The sequence below is a fragment of the Sinohyriopsis cumingii genome, chromosome 2, assembly GCF_028554795.1.
Source record: "Sinohyriopsis cumingii isolate HCF-2022 chromosome 2, ASM2855479v2, whole genome shotgun sequence".
Lineage (NCBI taxonomy): Eukaryota > Metazoa > Mollusca > Bivalvia > Unionida > Unionidae > Sinohyriopsis > Sinohyriopsis cumingii.
Window position 1 is genome coordinate 161154657 of NC_142962.1, and position 23933 is coordinate 161178589.

General features: G+C 37.0%; 1 protein-coding gene and 1 long non-coding RNA gene across 4 annotated transcripts in view; one reads left to right on the forward strand and one right to left on the reverse strand.

Annotated features, from left to right (window-relative positions):
* The window catches only part of LOC149806219 (uncharacterized), a 105673-nt gene that overhangs the window by 2246 nt on the left and 79494 nt on the right, over nucleotides 1–23933 (reverse strand). Inside the window, exon 1 of one of the 3 annotated variants that reach the window (XM_089951171.1) lies at nucleotides 15668–15746. The exons of the other annotated variants lie outside the window; for them this stretch is intronic. The gene's annotated coding sequence lies outside the window, so the exon portion shown is untranslated. Of the gene's footprint in view, nucleotides 1–15667; nucleotides 15747–23933 lie in introns of those variants that run through there. 3 annotated transcript variants of the gene reach the window in all.
* The window catches only part of LOC149806220 (uncharacterized), a 28119-nt gene continuing 17547 nt past the window's right edge, over nucleotides 13362–23933 (forward strand). Inside the window, exon 1 of the long non-coding RNA XR_016419875.1 lies at nucleotides 13362–13467. This is a non-coding gene — a long non-coding RNA (uncharacterized LOC149806220). The remainder of the gene's footprint in view (nucleotides 13468–23933) is intronic.

Sequence of the window (23933 nt, forward strand, 5' to 3'; positions counted from 1 at the left end):
AATTTTCCTATTGGCTCAATATTTTTGGACTCGGCTCCTATCACAGCTGCATGTTACCAAAGTGGCTGCATAGAGGCTGCAGTATTCGACGAAACCGTTCAGATAATCTGCAATTCTTGTACGGCCTAGTAATTTACCACATCAAAAACGGGAAGGGTGAGGGTAGAGAGAGAGAGAGAGAGAGAGAGAGAGAGAGAGAGAATCAGATGTCAAATAGATGCGTTTATAGTTATTGTATGTGCTGAAAGCGTTTGTATGTTTGTGTACGTATGCGCGCGCAAGTGCGTTTGTGTGTGTGTGTGTGTGTGTGTGTGTGAGAGAGAGAGAGAGAGAGAGAGAGAGAGAGAGAGATTTAAAATGTATCCTTAGTATTAGAGGAAAGTGTTATCAGAACGACTATTTGAAAACATTAAAATACATCAATAGTTACGTACATTGTAAATGAGACCTTGTTCTGGGGTAGGATTGTGATTATGCCATCTTTAGACGTTTCTGTTATATCAAACCAGCAAATGAAAATAAAAGCATTTTATTTTCCAATAATATATATGAAAATATATTGATGTTGTTACGTATATTTGATTTAATTTATATTTGATTTGATTTAGTTCTTTGTTTGTTAGTTTTAAATCTTTTTATTCCATTACATGTTACTGTAATGTAATTTTATTTACTGGATTTGACATTGTCCAGAAATTTAATTCAGTCATAAACAAGCAATAATAGAAACACTGTTTCTAGTTTTTGACCGTGATTCAGAACCAGTAAGGGTTCTCGTAAACAACTTTCTTTAAAAATTCATTCCTACTGTAAGAACCAGTGATTTCAGTCAAGGCCATATCTGGCCTACATGTCAAATAATATGTATCAATTGTTACAAACTCCTGGCTTTTCCAGAGGATTGACCCACATCCGGGCATCTATTTTGTGTTTTAGAAAGTCTTATAACTCATGTTATGATAAGAATTAGCCAGTATGGCTCTAAATCAATGACACTTAAAGGTGTTTTGTTGTGACCAGTTTGAGCTGATTTTCTACTTTATGGAATCATTATTTCTTTTACCTGGAAATATTTAAGTGCTCATACAGAATTCTTGGACAAAGACATTTATTGAAATTGTATGCGGAATTCAAAACTGGAATATTATTTTCTGTGGTTCAACAAGGAACTGTTGACTCATCAGGACAACACTGACTATTGCATACGTCATCGTCCTCCATCTTGGATTTTTTATTAGGACTCCAACTCAGATTCATTTAGGACTCTTTATTAATATGACTTCTTTATTTTAACTTTCTTTTCTAGGGAAATAAATTATTTCGTGAAATTTACAAAGCTTTTTATCTTCATTCTTTTCTTGTTGCGTTTTTTAAGAGTCTAAACGTAACAATGTGTATACATCGTTCAAAATGTGTAGATTGATGTGTAATTGGAGGTGGGGGTTAACAGAGAAGGATCGATTGAACATGCGAACAATACATAAAGTAGTTCACGCATACATTTGTATATGGAAATATTTTGTATATTGGCATATATTGTATACGGGCATATACTGTATATGGGAATAATTTTCAGACAAACTGCGTGAGCTTGAGAGTTGCCGACGATGATGAAGAAGACGAAGATGAAGGGGTAATAAACTTTGATGAATTCCTTTATAGCTAGAATGTGACAAACTGTGAGTACTATGGAGCAGTAAAACAAATGTTGTCTTCAGATACCGTAGATGTACAATATTTAAAGATTGCATACAAAGAGGTATCGACGGATCTCTCTGTTACCCGTCTCTAATACACTCTTTATTATATATATGACCATTAAAAAGCAGGAGGTATCAGGAATTTCTCCAAAAGGATTGACAATGTACCTTATACTTAGCCTAAGTAAATTTTGCTGACAATAAAGGATGCATGTCATGGGGGTGGGGGTGGCCTATGGGGTAGATATTTTGGATTGACAATAAAGGATGCATGTCATGAGGGGGTGGGGGTGGCCAATGTGGTATAGATTTAGGACTGACAAGCGTATGATCTACATGACTTGACATCGGCTGAACACAGTTCTTTGACTATCAACAAGAAAAGTAAATGAATGGATTTAGTTCTGAATTAAGAACAGTAAATCCTTATTCAGAGATGGGGAGATGAGGAATAAGATTGGAAAGGGGGTGGAGAATGGCGTGCTGGGCGATGATTTGAGCTAAAGTTGTCTTAGCAAATTGGTGATACAACAAACATATGATGCATATTCAGTGCCACAATTACGTTTTGAGAGAGAGAGAGAGAGATCTTCACTAACCAAGGTTCAGATATGATAGCCTTATCTACACCTTGGCTGATTGAACAGGTATATTGGTGCTTTGTCCTAGTGACATCTATTGGATTTCATGAGTTACCTCCCTTAGTATGTAATGCCAACTAACTAATAGCGTGGTGCATTGTACATCGGCCGAAAATGGTGGTGGCAATTGACCTAACACTGGAAAAATGCTAATATATCTGTCCATTCAAGTTGTGTGCTCCCCTTGTCTAAGTCATGTAGGAACAGCTTTGAACAGCTTAATTTTGATTGGAAACGAAATTCACGGATCAGAAGCACACACATTTTGGATTACACAAGATGATCAGCTTCCAAATCCGCATTTAGCAATTTGAGCCAATGTTTAATTACACGCATATAACTAGTAACAGAGGATGGCAATCGTCCCAGTTCTCTATTTACGAAAGTATTTTTTGCATAGATCGTGACTTGTAACAGCCTTTTACAATAGCTTCTATGTTCTCGTTCTATATTTCGGCTGTCAAAAATCTCCACACATTAAGACCATGTAACAATTTTGTTTAAGTAAAATAATCAAACATATACACATTATGTTCACTGGACAATGTATATTATCTGTATTATACATCACCGGCCATTGTAAAGAAACTGTATTATACATTATCGGACATTAAAAATTATCTTGATAACCGGACATAGTGAGCTATTTCTATTACACATAAGTCATTCGCCACTTTAACATCTTTACAAGTAACAGTGTCAGTAGAACAAAAGACAAGATACATAATTATTGACAATAAATTTAAAATAGTTTAACAATTTTAATAACATATCTCTGCATTGAAACTAACAAGAATGACCTACTAACCTCGTCGAACGACACAATTTTTGTAGGCATTTACAGTAAATATGTAAATTGTGTATGGACTTGATCATGTACACTTCAGACTGTATTTACTGTGTTTACAGTGCTAGATAAACACCAGAGGCTAATCCTGGAATTGCAATTGTAATCGTGATACTTATTATAGATTATTTTCAGGAACGTATTATCTTCTAATAGACCTACAGTTAGCAATAATTATCTTAAACACAGCTGTTATTTTAAATGTTACTGGTAACATGCTTCCCGACGAGTCAATCAGGCATCCTTAGCACTTACCGTCTTTTACTCGCTTATAAATCGAATCAAACTACAAACAACAAAGCTCCTGATCTGCCTTAGCATAATACGCCTGCAGATCATGGTGAACCTGTTTGTTCTACTGACTACTCCTAACAAACTGCACAGACACAGATCTGCCGTCGCATTATGCTATGTCATAACTATATATATGTGCAATTTGCAGTTGAGCTTGACTTATAAGTGAGTATTGACGGTTCTTATCTATGACCATTGAGAGGAAAGCTATCAGTTATGTCTCGTGCGAAAAATTGAACCATATTACTTGATGTCGGTGAACATGTAGGAAATGTGTCGACAACGTGGACAGGAGTACATGAAATAGGTCTTAGGTTTTCATATTACGTCAATATAAGGTTGGCGCTCCAAAGCGCTTGCGCTGATCTCGCTCGTGTTCGATGCGCATGTATTCTGCATGGGCAATACTGCCGTTACGCTGCAGTGTGTGGCCACAAATTCATTTGAATCATTCGAGCGTTGATACCGTTGTTTGTATTATTTCTTATACATGTCTCATAACATTTGTTTTTAAATCTAACTTTCATTCTATTTTTAGTTTTTCTCACCTGTATCATGTTCCCTATTTTTTAAATAAATGCAATGAGTTTGCCTTTAAATTTGTTCCTGTTTAGTTGCTAGAAGTATCTTCGTCGTACTTTTCGGTCTGTTATGATCAAAGCTGCTGTGAATTCATAATTCATTTCACTTACGGAACTATACTAAATCATAATTAAATGTATTTGTCATTTAATCTTCTAGATGAATGACAAGACACAAATTTCAGCAATTGACGTCACTGTATGTGAACGAAAGGCACGTTGTTTCCTGCGTGCATTGCTGTGTTTCTTACAACAGGCATTAGGCGACTGTCCCAAATAAATTAAACCAAGTATGAATCGGGAGTTCCTTTATTTTCAAACCCGAATCTATGACATTAAATGGCCCCAACGTGGGGCAAAGTGGCTGGTTTGCCTGCGTGAAGACGTCCAACAACTTCCTATGAAATTCGACAAAATGCTACAGAACAGTCCTGACCTAGCAGAACTTTGGCTGAGACATGATCTAGAAATTCAGCAAGTTTCTATGAGACACCGTAGCGGACAAAAGCTGGTCCAATCGGAACGTTGCTTTAGAAGCTTTAATGTCAGATGTCCAGAATTCCAATTTCACATGTTATATAAAAAAAAATCTTGTCCTTAAAGTTCCATTTTCTAGGTCGAGATTTTAGATTGCATCTGTTGAATTAAACAGTAGTGGTTGAAAGTTATATTTTCTACGTCGAGGTTTTAGATTATGTCGTTTGAATTACACGGCGGTGGTTGAAATTTCGATGTCATACGCGAGAATTCCTAATTTTCTTATTGGTTCAAAGTATTTATGTTGAAAGTTCCATTTCATATGCTGAGTATTTAGATTTCATCTGCTGAATTACACAGTGCTGGTTGAAAATTCGATGTCCAAAGTATAATTTTTAGATTTTATTTTCTGAACTATACCGCGGTTGTTGACATTTTAATGGCATATGTCGAGCGTTTCAGTTTAACATGTTGAGTCATACTGATTGTGCCCAAAGTTCCATTTCGAATGTTGAGTTTTCAGATTTCATCTGTTGAATTACACAGCTGTGATTGGACATTTTATTGTGCTTGTCAGAATTGTTATTTTTATATGATGAAATGATGTGTTGGTGTAAAAGTAACACTGCACAATGTCCACTGTAACAATTCAAAATAATATCGAGTATTAAGATACATCATTCGTGTATTCAATTATTAGGCGCCATTACATTTCATACATTTACAGTTTTAAAGTTACCATTCACAGGTCAAGAATTACTATGAATTCTTCGCTAGAGGTCGCTCTCGTGAACGGACCACGTTATTTTTGAACAAGGATGCTGCTTCTCGTTGCTGTGAAATTCAACAGATGAAATCTAAATACTCGCCATATGAAATGGAACTTTCATCACAAACAGTTGCATACAACTTGTGAATTAGGGATTCTCGACATATGATATTGAAATTTCAACCACCGCTGTGTAATTAAAAATATGCACTGTAAAACGTCGACATATGAAATAGAACTTCAAACCACCACTGTATAATTCAACATATAAAATCTAAAATCTCGACCTAGAAAATGAAACTTTAAGGACACGCAATTTGATCCAACACGTGATATTGGATTTCTCGACATACGACATCAAAATTTCAACTGCAACTTTCTCATTGGACCAGCTTTTGTCCGCTACGGCGCCTCATACGTTTCGATTCTTTTTGGAGCAATTCATCTTGCAATATTGACTAATATTGTGAATTTCACAGACTTCGGTACCGTTCTCGAGTTTGATTTGATTCCTGTATTTCTTTTGTATGGTTGTGTTTCATTCAAAGGGTTGTGTTAATTCATGCAAAGCTCTAGCAATCGCTGAAGCAGTGGTGAACTTATAAGTTCGAATGGCATTACATGGCACTCGTAAAATCCAAGAGGTCAAAGACAGAATATGGTTCTATATTTCTCTTCTTCCTTTATTTGAGTTATTTTGAGCAAAAGTCTCCATGCAAATGAATCTTCTGTAAGACTGACATATCATTATAGTCTTCCGAATGAGAGGGTACCGTACCATATTAATTTCCAATAAATCAGTGGAAATGTTCAAAAGGATCAATACACTGAAACTTTTTGCATGCGAGTTATACGATGATCGAGAGATGATACCATAATATCTTTTGTCTTGTGAAGGTCACAACAAAACAAATGCCTGAAGTCAATAAATGAATGAAAAGCCTTTATCAGGCAAGGTTCATTTAATATGAATATCTAGAAAACGTGTACACAGAAGGTGCAAAACTTGGAATTTTCGGATTACGGTGCTGGCTTTCAGAGCTAAAACGTGTAAAAGCTTGCTGGTATGTTTTTGTCAAGCAAGATTTTTAATGCGTTTTACGATGTGTATCATGGCATATGTTCCGCCTAATTACTTCCTCACTGTTTAATTCACCGGCAAAAATTATTGTTTTCAGCGATACGTATTAACTTGTAAGCATAAACATAATACTGTTTTATTTTGGCAGTTTGAACTAACTAATACTTCTTGATATTCAATTGCACGCATGGAAAAAACAGTTTATTTGGGAAAGTTTTACAAATATAGTAAAAAAATCGACCATTATGACTCACTGGGTGACATTTTTCATCATGACAATTGGTTGTCCATATTTGTGACAGTTTATATCTAATAAAATATTAATTTGCCGACTGAGTGAAAAATCTAAAGCAGTAGTGTCCATACAAACGACGTTTTACTGTATATAATTTTCTATTACTTTACTCATTAGAGTAAATTAAAGCATTGACTCATGACCAATCTTTCATTCTCTGCATGTTTTGGGGTAAACTATAAAACCGCCCAGATGATCTTGTCGTGCCTTGCTTCTTTCATAAGAAAATTCCACCTAATTTATGCATTTCAAAAGTAAATCTGCTGAAATCAAAATGTAAACCATTACTTGTGCCAGTTATTTAAAAAAAAAAATTAAAGCATTTCATGTCAAAACGGTTTTGTCTCGGAAAATATCAATCTATTTTTTTTAATCTGGTTATTTTAACATGTAATATTCATTTATGACAAACGCGTGGATTTCAAAGAAATTCGAAACTCGTATAGTGTCTACATTGAATAATGAAATCTATCCACCAATAAGCAACACCAAGAGACAGTGCTCCGTGACAAAATACAAATAACGCAATAATGCTTTACGATGCACAATGATTATCAAAAATCAGTGCCGTACACACACTCCCAACTGTTCAACAAGTCTGATAAAACGCCCCCTACCACTTCGCTGACGTCAATTTATCGACAATTGTCATTAGCTTTTGTCGTGCATTAGCGACACCGATCGAGGTCAAGCTACCGAAAGAAACAGATAAACAAAGGACCATGTCTCTCATTAATGCCAAAGAGACATTTCTATAATTAAGTGTTTATGTTATTGAAGTAAATATAGCTTTGCGAAAAGGTCGATAAGACTGCTAGCTGAAACTACGTTATGTTGGAACATTGAGTGCGTCTCGGGGAATCGAATTCTCCTCTTGGATACAGAGACAGAAATCCAACACTACAATGAGACTTCCTCTCAAGACTTGGAGGTTTAGATTCCAGACACTACAGAACAACGTTAATGCCAAAGGCAGTCCAGTGATTTAGGGGACAACTGAACATTTTGTCAGATCAATTAGTGTTGAGTTAAGTATTTCAAACATAATTTATGTCTATGAAATGCTCCTCTGGAACATTTAAGAGCAAAAGAATAGAAACGGGGATGAAGATAAGTGCTAGTTTTGATGTTCTGGCAAAAGAATAGAAACGGGGATGAAGATAAGTGCTAGTTTTGATGTTCTGGCAAAAGAGATTTAAATTCAAAACGGCGAATCTGTCTGAAACGGACTTAAATTTTTCAACCTACATTCCGAATTGGGGATATTTAAAGTTTATTTTTTATATTTCTCGATCGAAATATCAAGTTAATGTCATGAAAATTAACTCTCAGTAAATCTCTGTTTATTGGACAACAAATATAACGCAAAATGTAAAAATGTCCTAAGAAAAAAAAATTAAAATGTGTTATCTCTTTTTAAGGGGAGATGTGTTGGCTAAGTTGGTAAATAAATTGGACTCGCTACCGAAAGGTCGCAAGTTCGATACCCATTCAGACTGGCCTGGGTCCGCTGCCGTGGTGTGTCCTGGAGAGAGGAACTCAGCTGCCATTTCCTCGGAATGATATAGTCAAAATAAAGTGTTGAAATCGTCCTTAACAAATCATTTAAAACTGTTATTCTACAATAGGATCTTCAGTTTCAATACATCTGCGTAATGCAGTTTCGCGGAACCCCTTTATCTCCCTATTATTTATGAAAGGACGGTCCATCCCAATCCCTACCGTCTCGGAACAAGAAGAACTGAATCATTTTGTTCCTTCGACTCCTAATTACCTTTCAATCTGATGTAATAATGGCTGTTTGCGCCCCGTCACAGAACATTCAACATAACTCTAAAAAGCGCATACAGCATATTTCATGTACATAATCATAAAAAGTTTGCGCTCTGGTGTGTATAAATTCTGAAAGAAATATTCTAAAATAGATAACCAAAAAGAAACGATTTCATTATATTCGATAAAGTCTTTTTACTACCCCATACACATAAACAAAGCACTGGCTTTTGCCCAGACAAGACTATATGATTCAATTGTCAGAAGCAATGATTCATCGAATCCAATGCTGATATATATTTATTCCACATCTAACAACGAGGTTCCAACATAAAATATAGACATAGATCTGTGGAGGTTAGGCAATAAAACAATAATTTCTCGCAAGGAATGCCATGTCTTTCTTTTGTACCCCTATCTAACTAACCACCTAAGAACCATGAATTATCAGCATCCATCCATCCATCTATCCATTCATCCATCCAATGAATTAGTCTATCCTTCATCTTCCAGCAAGGATGCTGCCAGGATTTTATCTAAATGGTACAGCTCCCCTTTGTCAACAAATTAAAGGGGATAGTATAAACAAATAAAGGGTGGGTACCTAACACTTCAATACCCGTCCCTCATTCTTCTCGCTCCAATCTTTTAAAGCTCTAGTGAAATAAAAATATTTCAAAGATATCGCATGTTGTTGTATAAACTTTAATCTGATGCGTGTTGCCGAGTTTAATCTCTTCCTTATCTATACATGAATCTGTGCTGAATACCACGTTTCACAATCTGCTGTCTGAAGGGGCATTTGCATAGCTACCTTAACCACCTTGGACAAATCAGGAAACTGTTCTGTTTGGTTGCTATCTACAATGTTCCACGGCTCATATGTATTGTATTTTGGATACTTCTGCTCCAAAATAAGATTTTTCACAAACAAAACCTCTGCTGAAGTATCGCTTTCTTTATTTAGTGATTCTCTCATTACTGTACCAGATTTCATATCTGTTCCGTAATGCTTTATTATGGTATTCTGCTTGTCCAAACATAGGTATTTCGATCAGAAGTCCTTACGTTTTAAAATCTTATATGTTCGTTTCATCTTAACTCTTAGAAGGTTAATAGTTTTGTAACATAAGGTCCCGCATGGCTAACTTTTTGTGAAAAGATATCAAACTTTCACTCTTCTTTTAAATTGCTGTATTTTAAGTTAGGTTTGGCATTCAGTCCTTTCTACATTTAAATTCGAAATACCAAGGGGGGGGGGGGGGGCGATTGGCCGAGTGGTCTAAAGCACTCTCCGTTACGGATCACTGACATCTCACCTCTGTCTACATGGGTTCGAGTCTCGGATTCGGCCAATGTGGGTATGTGAGAAGGCTTGCCAGTAGCTTCTCGTGGGTCGGTGTTTTTTTCCGGGTTTTTTCCGGGATCTTCCTCCACCATTAATACTGGCCGCCATGTATAGCCTATCGTGTGCTGAAAAATGGCGTTAGGTCCTACAACAACAACAACAACCAATGAAAGGCGGATTGACCGGAATGTCGTCTGTTACTCTTCATCAAACACATACACTGGACTTGTATTTAATATCATTTTCGGGTTAACAATCTTTCAATAGTGCTTCTATTAACACGTTTCCAGCTCCGATAAACTTGATATACTTAAAAACTTTAAGCAGTCACTGACATCAACGCTATCGTCAGCCAGTATTTTCCTAACGAAATCATAAACTGGACAAGAACCGTGTTGGGAGTCAGCCATTTCGGATTCTGTGAGTCACCCGTACAAATCATGTGCGAGTTGTCAAAGCAATAATTGCAACTAATGCGACATCGAAATCAGGATATTTGAGGATGACAGTTTACACTCGGTTTAAAAAAGGAAACCAGGTCAATGAAATTTAGATTTATGCCCAGCCTGTGATACAATCGATTGCCTGTACACCAGCAAAATGCATTCTCAACTTTGAGGTCAATTCTACAAATCTAGGCCGATAAATCAGCCCCACACCTGTAATAACATTGAATGACAGTTTAAGGGTTGATATCGCCTAAACATTGAAAACTGCAAAACTCTGCTACCACTCTTGCCTGCAAATATTGGTGTACATTTTTTTTAATACTTACCGGTATTTCTCTCAGCTGTTGGGCTATCGTAGGCTCAAGGGTTCTTTTAGTGATAGGCACGTACTATTTCTGGATCAAATCCTGTGTTTGTCGAAAGGTAAATCCACGTGGAATAGTACAACCTTCTGTCCTTCTTGCCATTTTGTGTTTCGCCCTAGATATGGCTGTTACCAAATGCCAGTAAGTGTCTAGACTGTACGCAGGTGTGTTCCGGAAAGATTTGCATGCAGCAAAACTGCACATTTGAATAAAAAGGTGACATCAAATCCACATATGGTCCATCGGTATCAATGCAGATTGGGGGCGGGGGGCTAATTCATCCGACTACAATAGACCCTTTTAATGCATGACGATAAAGGCCATGCGAACCACATCAGCTATTTATGAAACAAAGATTGACCGTGATGTTGAAAATGTATGGAACTATTAATTTGTTTGCAAGTTCTCAATTCAACTTTTGAAATATTGAGGTGGTCCGAACAGATTGAGGGTTTTATGAAGAGAAATTTCCAGCGAGATAGTGTATGATTTTTCTGTAAATTACTGTGCCGACATTAATCTAAGGCACGTGTTTGTCTCGCAGCAATCGCAATGATCACAGGCATTATCTCCGGGCTCTCTGCCAACGAGCTAACACACAAAATGTGATTTACTGATCACCACAGTTGACCAAATTAAAACATGGTTGTGCCCTGTGTATATACAAGATATTGTTCACATTTGTACGCGGAAAATTATCAAAGTATTTTAAAAGTAGTTAGTTTGCTTGCGTGAAACAAATGTATAAAATCGGAACCTATTTATTATTCCACCGCATTACAGTGAGGGAGTGATGAGGGTATGGGTAAGTGCATTTAAATGGCGTCATGTGTCACATCTGTAGCGGTTCCAGTGACCTTGAATGACCTCATTCAGAATTACTTGTTCGACCAACATTCAGTTTCTTTCTTCTGCTTGCGACAAGGCCCAAAATTTTGCGAATTGAGATGGACATAAACCTGTATCAGTCTTCCTTAGAAATGGAATTTTAACTTCTCCAACATTTTTGTGATAAAATGAAAAGAATCGCGAGCCTGTTACACATTAATTATAATAATGAATTTTCGTATAACATCCACAGGAAATACTTATATGCAATTAAGTTGATAACCAGCCAAATAAGACAGCATGTTACCTGTTTAATAACCATTCTGTACGGAGGTCGGGACAGTACTTTTGAGAAGTTTTTAGCTTTCTTGTTAACCCCGACGTATTCTTACCATTTTGACTGTATATATAAAAAATGTAGACAAAAAATACTAAATAACGTTATCTAAGTGTTTCTCTATTTCGTGTGAGAGATCCGTATGTCTAGTCATAATTGTTGACCTTTTACTTCTATAAATAACTTGTACAAGTCAACGAGATGAAACTTTGCATCGTTAAGGAAATGTTTATCTATAACGCGTAATGTGAAGTCGAATGCAGCCAAGTCAGGCTATGTTAACTTTGCTCACTGGACTGTGACCAGGAACCATTTAGTTATGTTACTATCTAAAACTATTATATATCAAATGAAGGCATTTGTCTTCTATCCGGACAAATAAACACTTGTGTGGGTGCATCAGTACCTATTGTCACGTCATCTAATGTTAATTCAACTCAAGGCCTCCGGGGATGCATCACACTGAACGAGATCATCCTTGCATGCATGTTTTTTTTTATTGTATGTACCTTTTTTTAGCAAGGATTCTTCTCTAAATATAAAAAGATCGCATTTTGTACATAGGCGTATACGTAACCAATGAAACGTAACTCAAGGAAGGGCATTTTGTACATAGGTGTATACGTAACCAATTAAGTGTAACTCAAGAAAGGGCATTTTGTACACAGGCGTATACGTACCCAATCAAAAGTAACTCAAGGAAGAACATTTTACACATAGGCGTAATCGTACCCGATGAAGCGTAAATCAAGGAAGGGGTAACTTAATTTAACAATTATGTTTGTTTCTAACTTAACACAATCATTAAATAGTAGAAGATGGAGTTCGCATTAATTGTCGATGAGACTAACTAAAAATAACGGAATACAATTCTCATTCATAATGTAGTCTCTACGTGGAGTTCTGTGAGCAACAACTTTTTCGCAGCCAATCGTTCGATCCATATGCCAGTTCACAATTGTTCCCCATGCATGCTCGACTTGATAGCCAATGTCAATCGAAAATGAGTGGATGTGTAACATTGACTGACGCTGAAGAAACCATTCTGTTTCAATGGAGAAAATGGTCTTGTGAAAGAAAAACGACCGTGTACAGACATCTGCAAGCCACACGCTGTAATTCTTGATGATTTGAAAAACATACTCGGGATTAAATGCGTAGAGCAGTATCGTAAAGTGATCAAACAGGATATGTAAGTCTACACGTATGCGGAAACATATATTACATGTGGACTGTATGTACCATGTTTCTTCTGTAGATACAGATGGACACTTACTCATGTAAGAAAGTGCACTGAGTAAAAATTATCTTTATTCACGAAACACTTATATCTACATTGAGAATCCGGGAGCAGCCGCAGCTCAGTTTGTAGACTGTAGAGCGTCGGATTCGTAATCCAATGATCGCGGGTTTAATACATGGGTCGGCTGCCTCTTAGTGTCCACGAGAAAGGCACTTAGCTCCCATTTCCTCAGCACTTGACTTCGGTAATTAAACATGATATAAAATACTTGTAAAGTGCTTAGCTTTGGCATATATAACAGTCGGTAATAAAATTTGTTGCAAGTGTAGTTTCCATATTTGTAGGATGCATAGATCCTGTTATGCAGCAATTATCTCTCGGACTGTATATACGATACACACGAAGTATTTAAAAATGACCACTGAGGAAATTTATAAAGGTAAACTAAAATGATGTTAGAGTAACTCATTAGAATAACATCTATACCGTTTGTAGGCTGTTTTGTCATATATAGATACATATACACCAGTGTGTCAGTGTGTGTGTGTGTGTGTGTGTGTGTGTGTGTGTGTGTGAGCAGACCTGCCAACCCTGACAATTCCGTCTCAGTAAGGCAGTTGACTTTTTTTTACGTAAGCTTGACCAGTTTTTCAGTAAGGTGTAACAAAATATCAATAAATGCTACTATAAAGCCGGAAAACGTAATTAAAAGTTCGACGCATCGAGGATAAACATTATGTTCAACTGAAAAGTTTATATAGTACGCGTTAACTTTATCTACCACTAGTACAACTGCACAAACTCTAGTTCCAAACCCTATGCAGCTCAATGGCTTGTTGCTATCTCTCAACTTAACATAATTCTTGGAAATTCTTTTCCATTTCACATGACGACGGCAATCATATCTCCCGCCACGAGACATACACAAATTGGCACGTGATGTCTAATAAACGTAATTGTGTCCTTTCAAGCTTTTATTCACATGAATCTGAATGCTCCTTTTTATTATTCTGATTTGATTATTAACACTTTTCTAGAAGCCTATTTTCCGTTTCGTCTTAGACATACATCGCTTTCTGGACGCCATTTTAAAAAATTTCTTTAATCAACAGTTTGATCATGTAGACGCTTCGCATGAACAAATAGGTGCAGTTTAAAGCGTCTGGGGTACTGCTGTAAACTTAGTCTGGTTCCCTGACTAATTTCACTAATTCTAAGATGAAACCCGGATCCAAATAAAACACGGATCAACCAATTATCCAGATTTTTCGGCAACGATTATTTTTCGTAATTTTTGCTAGCATCGGCAAAATCGTAAGAGTTGACAGGTCTGTGTGTGTGTGTGTGTGTGTGTGGTTGTGTGTGTGTGTGTGTGTGGTGTGTGTGCGGGTGTGTGTGGGTGTGTGTGTGATTTGGATTTCTATCGTAGATTTTTTTAAAAATTCAGTCATATCGCTACAATGTCTGCATTGTGACAGTTTATAGTGATGTCTAGCACTGAGGCATCATGCCGCAGACATGTAGCATGATGTCACACCCAGGCCCGACCCTAGGGTAAGGCAAACGAGGCAACGACCTTGGGCCTCGCACTTTTAGGGGTCCCGCGCTGCTGACGGAAATCAACTCAGCAATGCAATGTTTTTGCTTGGGGCTCCACTAATTGCTTGCTGCCTTGGGCCCGCGCATCATAGGGCCGTTTTTGGTCCCACCCAGTCACATTATCCTGACACCAGGTCAACCAGTCCTAACACTAAACTCTTAATGCTGAGCGCCTGGCTAGGCAGCTGTCAGTACCATTTTTTTAAGTCTTTGGTATGACTCGGTCGGGGTTCGAACCCGCGACCTCCCACATTCGACACATACACCAGAAGCATATTTTAAGCCCAGCAATAGCGTCTGAAGACGACACAATCAATATGAATGACAGTTTCAGTTTTACAAAATCGTGAGGGAAACAATAAAAAACATGGAACACTTGATTATTTATAAGTCCTGATAGTCCTTTTAGACCAGGCATATTTAAATAAGTTATATATATATATATATATATATATATATATATATATATATATATATATATATATATATATATATATATATATATATATATATATATATATATATATAAAAGTTTACAATTAATTATATTGGCAAAAGTTTCTGTATACTGTGTTAATATTCAAAGCAGGGGCTTCCAGCCTTTTTTCTTGGCTGGGGGCCGAAACATATAAAATGCTTAAGGTCGCGGGCCACATGAGCTGGTTTGTTGACCAACATTACTAGTACAGTTTAATTTTTTACATTTAATAATTAAATACGAAAATCCAAAACAATTATTACATGACAATTAAAACATTCTTAATGCATGGTTATAATCATATTGTTAAATAAGATAATTGTATAGTGTAGTAGATACATAAAGCATCATCAGAAAGAAATACAGAAAAATGGAATAATAAGTATTAATTGATGCCTGCATTGGGCCACACAATATGAAGGCCTTGGCTGCACGCGGTCCGCGGATTGGACACGCCTGGTTTAAAGCATTCCAATCGTTAATATGACTTCAGAAAATGATAAATATTAAAGTAAAAGCCAAGATACGTGCATAAAATAAATCCACAATGCAAGTAACTCACCGCATTAAAGTGTCACTGTGAATATACCAATATATATTTTTCAGGTAGCTTTACCTTCATGCGCTTCATTTCATCTCTCAAATATTGCTGACTGGAGAGAATACCACGATATTTACAGGACTAGCATATCCTATAATGTACATCAGTACATTACCATATATACTCATATGTGTCAGTATCTTTTATTTTGTTGGGGGGGGGGGTCCTTCGGAAGAAGCATGTCCATTTGATATCTTGTGTGGTACGTTGTCCTGTTCGCATGATAATTGAGACCAAAACAAACAAACAGACAAAAACAAACCACAAATTTCACAGCTAACCGTTGTATTTTTTTTAGTACGGTACTATCCATATACGAGAATGTATATTTCCCCGGATGTATACGTTTATCACGAAAACCGTTTCAAGAAGGCATTCTGGATTCGAGGAATTGCACCAGTTTTCTTAAGTTAGGCTTCTGTTATCCAGAGGTTGCTTCGGTCAGCTGACTTTATTAGGAAATTAAGTCCAGGACATTACCCAAATCTCACTGATCCAAGCGGGATAATCAAACCATCAGGTTTAGTGCAGCTTTGACTACACATGTTTTGAGTCCATAGTAGTTTACAAAAGTACAGTTTACGAAAGGAAAACATAAAATAAACACATCTGTATTGCATGCAATACAATTCTGATTACCTATATGACAGAGATGAAAGTTTAATTTTGTATTAGCAATTTAAATTATATCACACAATCGTCAGATTTACAGTGGCACAACTACCATACCCACAGCCCCTGCAACGCATTTGGGGGTGGGGGTGCTTCATAAGAGGACCAAAATGTCAAACAGTTACAAAGTATGCATTTCTGAATTTTTATTGTTGTTTCTGTTGTTGTGGGGTTTAACGCCATTTTTCAGCACAAGATAGGCTATGTATGGCGGCCAGTATTAAAGGTGGAGGAAGAACCCGGGAAGAACCATCGACCCACGAGAAGCTACTGGCAAGCTTTCTCACATACTCACACTGGCCGAATCCTAGACTCGAACCCAAGCAGACAGAGGTGAGATGGCAGCGATCCGTAACGGAGAGCGCTTTAGACCACTCGGCCACTCGGGGCCCCCCTGAATTTTTGTAGGAAGCTATTCCCTACAATAATTAATATAGTCTTTCTTCAATAAAGATAACGTATCCTTCAACAGGTCAAGCAACCCACAAAGTTAAGAGAATCCCATATGAATTGTTACCTCCAGTGCTATGTTATATATAGTCAACCCCTTCTTCGAGAAGCTGGTAACCAACGAGCCTACATACCCTTGGTGCCAGGTCACCGGGTGGTCGAGCTAAGATCACTGAATCTCACGTAGGTCCGCGCGGGTTCGAGTTTCGGCTCAACCAACGTGGATGTGTGCGAAAGCTTACCAGTAGCTTCTAGCAGTTTGGTAGTTCTTCCCCTGGTTTTCCCATATTCTTCCTCCACCAAATATACTGGCCGCCATGTATAGCCGATCATGTGCTGAAAAAGGGCGTTAAACCCACAAAACCATCCAAACCCTTGGAACCAGCCAAAATATGCCTTTGAATTATATCTGTTGCTATCACCACTAAGTGGCATTATTTCATGGCTTACTACATTTCTAACGTGGCTATACACGTTCCTGTAGGTCAAACAAGACTTTGTCTAGAAAGATACCTACCATTTTCATTCTATGGTGCTCCTGTATTGTCAGCTACTAACGTGGCTATACACGTTCCTGTAGGTCAAACAAGACTTTGTCTAGAAAGATACCTACCATTTTCATTCTATGGTGCTCCTGTATTGTCAGCTACTAACGTGGCTATACACGTTCCTGTAGGTCAAACAAGACTTTGTCTAGAAAGATACCTACCATTTTCATTCTATGGTGCTCCTGTATTGTCAGTTTAGACCTTGTATGAATATACTCACTTTTTTCCCAGTCCGGATAATTCGCATACTAAACAAAATCGACTTTTTCTTTTGAAAGCGTCGGACTCGTAACCCAAGGGTTGTGGGTTCGATACCCGTCCAGGCAAACCCGAGTGAGCTGCCTCGGTGTGTTCTCGAAAAAGGAAGTCAGCTCGCATTTCTTAGGCGCGATATAACCAATCATATGGGGGGCCCCGAGTGGCCGAGTGGTCTAAAGCGCTCTTCGTTACGGATCACTGCCATCTCACCTCTGTCTGCGGCGGTTCGAGTTTAAGATTCAGCCAATGTGGGCATGTGAGAAAGCCTGCCAGTAGCTTCTCGTGGGTCGGTGGTTCTTTCCGGGGTTTTCCGGGTTCTTCCTCCACCATTAATACTGGCCGCCATGTATAGCCTATCGTGCTGAAAAATGGCGTTAAACCCCACAACAACAACAACAACAACCAATCATATGGTACAAATAACGTTAAAACCAACAACGACACCAGAAACCGCCAGGAACCAGATTCATATTATTCCTTCTTCAAACTTCGTACGACATTTTGCTACGGAAGTAGAACAGCAACTGACAGACGAAGAAACTTGCTTTAGAAAAGCGACATTTTTAAGAAAGAAATCTATTATAAAAGTTAGCACTGAAGGAAAACTGAACATGCTAGAAATAATTGTCTTGGATGTATACATCATTCACGAACTTCTGTACGAATAATGTGAGTTTTTATACGAATTATATAGTTCAGTCAAGCACACCGAAAATACAGATTAAACGAATTCTGCGTTTTTCAAGAACTATTGTGTTCCAATAGAAAAGATCCACAAGAATAATGCCATTGATGGAAAACTTCTTTAAAATTGGGATTTGAAGCAGCTCTAATAGCTACTTGTTGATTTTCTGAAAGCTGCAGATTTTGAACGCTGAACACCACGATTCGAAAGTAGCATAAGTACATGTCAGTCATAAAGTACTTGTATGTTCGCTGCTCTGATATTCGCTACCAGTCTCAACGTTGTTTTTTTTAATTGCCATTAAAGGTGACTGAGTGCCCTAGAAACACGTTATACCAGTTTTCTCCTTACCTTTTGAAATTGTCAGCTCATAACAAAAATAAAAGGCCAAGATAACACATCAATAAAACAAAACATGTTTCTGTGTTGTAAAAAAGACTAGTGTTAAAATTGGTAAAAGCTGTGGATTATTTTTATGTTGTCTGCTAGCAACTAATGAGATGGTTTTTATACTGCGATAAATGGATGATACAAATGATTACATACATTTGCATCAGCACAAATAGTTACATACATTTGCATCAGAATCCACTGAAAACTGTATTAAAAGAGAAAGAATTTTAAACATATAATTTCTTCTTTTTTTATCTCTTTACTAGCAATGTTTTATGATCCATTTATTATTTTAAGCGACACAGGTGGGCCGAGAGCTCTGAGGCGCTTTACAGATCACGGAAATCTCACCTTTGTTTGTGTGGATTCAAGTCTCGGCTTGGCCAACGTGTAGTTAAGTACACTTGCCAGTAGCAAGTGAAAATCCTATTATTCATATGGGAAATATATCTTCAATTTAGTCGTTTCCGAATCCATCAAACTTTTAGACCTTTTATCTATCGGAGAAAAACATTTTGATTTACATAACAAAAATTTCTTCAGTTTACTTGTGTAAGATTTAATCATATTTCCAACCTTAATATTCAAGAAACGTTTTGGAAAATGTTTCAGAGCTTAATTTATTGTGTTTTAAAAATGTAAGCGAAACGTCTTACTGAACAAATGTTTATTATTCTTCACCATCTAAATTGAACTGCTGGCATCCTACTTTTAAAATTCCATTCAGGATTTTTCTTACTTGCACTTTTGTTCATCTGGTCCATCTCTATTTGCTCATGACACCTTCTAGAAGTTAATTTAATAACCGATACGATGGCCTATTGGTTAGAGCGTCCGCCTAGGATGCGGGAGGTCGTGGGTTCGATCCCCGACCGAGTCATACCAAAGACTTACAAAAATGGTACTAACAGCTGCCTCGCTTGGCGCTCGGCATTAAGAGGTTAGTGTTAGGACTCTTCGGCCTGGTGTCAGGATAATGTGACTGGGTGGGACATCATGCTACATGTCTGCGGCAGCCCTAGTGCTAGACATCACTTTAAATTGCCACACTGCAGACATCGTAGCGATATGACTGAAATATTGATAAAGCTACGTTAAAAAACCAAATCACACACTCACACACCAATACGATGGTTCATAATCGTCTGTACCGTTGGATATTTTTTGTAGCCACGACCATTTCGAATGATATATTTATATTGGTTTAAACCCTTTTTTCAAATAGCGATTTTTTCTTTCTAACTCAGCTTTTCAGTTAGTAGGCTTTAGTGCCCATGAGTAACTTGTACTTAATGCATATTAGTAACAATTAGCGATTATTACTGACTTCCAATGACAATTTGCTTGTCCCTATAACTAACGTTTAATAACTTCAGTAACAATTACTTGGAGCCCCGAGTGGCCGAGTCGTCTAAAGCGCTCTCCGTTACGGATCACTACCATCTCACCTCTGTCTACGTGGGTTCGAGTCTCGGATTCAGCCAATGTGGGTATGTGAGAAAGTTTGCCAGTAGCTTCTCGTGGGTCGGTGGTTCTTTCTAGGGTTTTCACGGGTTCTCCCTCCACCATTAATACTAGCCACCATGCATAGCCTATCGTGTGCTGAAAAATGGCGTTAAACTCTACAGCAACAACAACAATTAGTTACTGACTTGCCTTTACGTATTTTTTCCTACTTGAATAGATACTATGCTTAAACTGCCCTCGTGCGACAACGGACAGGTGGAAACTTTCACAGCATGTCAAAAACAAACACTGATGAAAGAATTTAAATGCAGCACATCAATAGCAGCAAGTGAAGTATTACTCTTGGATTCAATTTCACAAGCAGTGGAAAGACAAAAGAGCAGACACAAGAGTTCAAAGGTATTGTCAGCAAAAGCGTAGGGCGACAAAAACAATCGTGTAATCACTATCAAGTAAATGAACAACATAGTACAAAAATAACCCTTTGCTAGAGAACATAGTAAATGTTGAACAGATTCATCACTTTACAAGAAATCAATGGTAAAAAGCCTGAAGAAATCGCAGAATACTCTTATAAACAGAGGAAGACATGAAATCAAAGCAACAACAAAAACTTTCGTTTTGTAGAATGTTTCATTTTCTACTTTCCATGCAATATAAACGTGCGGAGCGTAAAGCCAAAAACTTTGCATAAAACGAATAAGCACATCACTCAAATATTGCAGTTAAATGTGTGTGTGTGTGTGTGTGTGATATTTGGATTTTTAACGTAGCTTTAACAATTTTTCAGTCATATCGCTACGATGTTTGTAGTGTGGCAGTTTATAGTGATGTCTAGCACTGGGGCATCATGTTCCAGACATGTAACATGATGTTCCAACCCAGTCAGATTATTCTGACACCAGGCCGACCAATCCTAACACTAACTTCTTAATGCTGAGCTCCAAACGAGGCAGCTGTTAGCAAGATTTTTATTAGAGTTTGGTATGACTCGACCGGGATTCGAATCCGCGATCTCAAGCATCCGAGGCGGACGCTCCAACCACTAGGCCAAAAAAAGTGGTTCTGCAGTTAAATTTGTAAATTCTTCTGAGTTCTATGCTGAAAACAATGTATGAGATAAAGAAGCAGCGTAATTAGTAATAGTTTGAAAATCTGTTTGGTTACTAGACAGGTCCGCCATCTAGAATGGCTACTGAAGTGGTTATTCGTTTGCTTTTTTCCAAATTTTAACTGGACATCACTAGAGTCTATTTAACTGTACATGGTTTGATACTCTGTGGAACACTTTTCTGGATATATTCTCATGTTTTTAGTGGACATTTTGTTTCTGTAACCTTTATCACAATATTTACAATACCTTTTGTCAAAATATGTGTAGATGGTGTATATTACTTTGCGCAAAAACTATAACGAAGAATCACTTGCAATCTAGACTAAGTAAGTGAATGCAAATTGCATAAAATTGTCGACACAGTCGTTGTCCACTTACATACTACTTTTGTCCTTAAATTTGTTCTCGGTTTAAAAGATAATTGAGTTATTTAGTAGTTGCAAAGCCAAAAGAGTCAATTAACAAGAGGCATTTCAATTTTTTAGCATGATGTGTAAAATAATAAATTGAGCAAAAAATATAAATATCAGGAAGATAAAGGCTTTATATTTGGCTAATATTCTTTTTTTTTCAATACAAGTAATTTCAAACAATCTTTTACATGATCATTTGTATCATTCATTCATTGTAGTACAATCTATAAAGAGTCGTATATTTTTTCGTGTAATAATGGAGAAGCAGCGAACATTTAAAATCTAAAAGTTCAGTCACTGTGTAGTGCGCCAGGCGTTTCAAATAATATACTACATTTTGACTGATTCATTATATTACAAACTATTTCAAAATTGCGATAAAGCCGTGGGGAACGAAATAAATCAAGCAGAATCAGTGAATTGTTCTCCATTTCAAAATCTGCAATAAAAACTCGTCAGAGAAATTTTTCTTTTTTTTATGGGCCGTTTTAATACACTTTGATTGGAGTTGAATGAGATACCTAAGAAAATGTCATCTATTTTACATTTTGAATGTCTCCATGCACAAAAAGGATAAGCATCGCAATAATAATATTTATTATATGCAGATTATGCCATATAATTGGGAGGTTTATTCTGCTTTTAAACCGTAGTAAATATTAAGATTTTACTTGTATTTATTGACAGCGATCATGAGTATGGTTTATATTTCCTGTAGGTCACATTTACTACACTTTCAATGGAATCAAGAGTGTCTTAGAATCGCGTACATACTTCTCGTTTTTATTTTTTTTATAACATAACCTGTTACAAAAATTGCTGACCACAGGGCAGGTGGGTCTTTCATGACCAAGTGTGTTATCCTCGTTAAACAAACATTATTATTATTATTATTATTATTATTATTATTTATTATTATTATTATTATTATTATTATTATTATTATCGTTATTATTTATAGCAATACTGTTCGTCTTTTTACTATGTGAGAATATGTGGATTATAAATACATCATATCTCTCTTCATCTGAATCGATATTTTGGTTATGTTATATCACGATGGTATTAATTACGGAGGCAATGTTTTGACAGATTTTTCCCTGTACGCCCTTTCCTCTATTCCTAATCTTTCTTCGTTCACGTAATTACTGACATACTCAGCTCTAGGGACATGACACTGTTTCCATTGAATAATTTATGGAGGATTTTGGAAAAGGAGGCAATCGAATACGTCAGAAATGTTGTATTTTTATTAACTCCCTGCACGAAGATTTATGCAGTTTCAAATAATATACCCATGGACAGGACCGCAGTGTCATCAAAGATTCGTAATAACAAGGACAACAGTGTATGATTGAATTGATATATTGATTATTTGACTCTGGAATTACTGGCATAGGGAATACCACAGTATAAAGCAGAGCTGGAAAATTACAGCAGCGAAATTAGGCATAATTTTCATCGTAAGTGTGGATTGGATCATTTTTCTCTAGAATCTAAAGGAATAGTAAATGCATAATTTAGGCGTCAATAATTGCCTGGTCCTAAGAAATATAGCCAGATTATAGTTAATGGAATTTGTTGTTGTTGTTGTTATGGTTTAACGCTATTTCAGTACAGGACAGGCTATACTAAGCTATACATGCGCGCCAGTATATTTGGTAGACGAAGAACCTGTGAAGAACTACCGACTCACAGGAGGCTACTGGGAAGCTTTCTTACATATCTCTCATGGCCGAGCAAAGACTCGACCCCACATGGACAGAGGTCAGATGTCAGTGATCTGTAAAGGAGAGTGCCTTGGACCCGAAAGGAAACGTATTCCTCTTTAAGTCATAGCTGAAAAAAACACAGTATTCAGAAAAGTTTGCAGAATAAATTTTATACCCACTCTCCATTGATATTATTATATAGTAAAACTGCGTGTGTTTTAAAGGGATTAATCATCAAAATAATCCCTCCTCTCAGCTTATCAAAGAGGGTGGGGTGCGGTGGGGTGGGGTCGGGGTAACGAGTTAGTAATGGGATCAATTTCACTGATAACTGAAATGCTAATGAATTTAACTTTGTAAACTCGACAGTGTGATTGTCCATGGACGCCTACAATAGTGGATACATGCACAATACACAAAATGTTGGCATACATCTGTGCTACTTTATTTGGGTCAAGGCAGGGTCGGATTAAGATCCCTTCAGGCCCTAGGCACTTTTTTAAATAATAGTATGG